The sequence below is a fragment of the Myotis davidii genome, unplaced genomic scaffold, assembly GCF_000327345.1.
Source record: "Myotis davidii unplaced genomic scaffold, ASM32734v1 scaffold2641, whole genome shotgun sequence".
Taxonomy (NCBI): Eukaryota; Metazoa; Chordata; class Mammalia; order Chiroptera; family Vespertilionidae; genus Myotis; species Myotis davidii.
In genome coordinates this window covers 205576-206241 of record NW_006291187.1, presented here as the reverse complement: position 1 = coordinate 206241, position 666 = coordinate 205576, and positions in this window count along the sequence as shown.

Genomic DNA, 666 nt, shown 5'->3' with positions numbered 1-666 from the left:
TTGCAATTACTCTGAACTCTGTTTCAGGTAAATTTCTTATCCCTGCTTCATTTATCTCTTCTTCTGGAGATTTCTCTAGTTCTTTCATTTGGGGGTTGTTTCTTTTGTTTCCTCATTTTGGTTGTCTGTTTGGGTGTGTGACTATGTATTAGATAGATCTTCTACACCTCTCAATCTCTAGTGCAGGACAATGTTAAAGTCTGTTTCTGACTAATTGGATCAGGCAAAGACTCAAAGCCTCCAGAGACCTCCTCTGTCTACAGACTAATAGAATTCTGACTTGAATTGCCCCCGGCAATCATCCTCAGGTATAGTGAGAGTTTTTTCAACAGGGTGGGCAGTTGGTTCTGCCTAGAAGCTAATTGTTACTTTTAATCTCTTAAGTGGCCTCAGGGCAAGGTGTTTTCCAATAAAATGTGTCCACTGTCTTTTCCCCAGGCAAGGCAGATATCTATGTGGGAAAGATGTCCTCTGCTGTGTAAGGCAATTACTCATCCCAGCAAACTTGGGGTGTCTGCCTCCTGGGCTCCATCCTTTAAGTCCCTAGTCTTGGGTTCTGCTCTCACAGTTCCAGTACACTTCACTATTCCTCTGCCAGAGCCCAAGGTGAGTGGATCCACAGAGAATTTTTGTGCATTGGCCCTTCAAGAGGGTGCCCGAACTTTC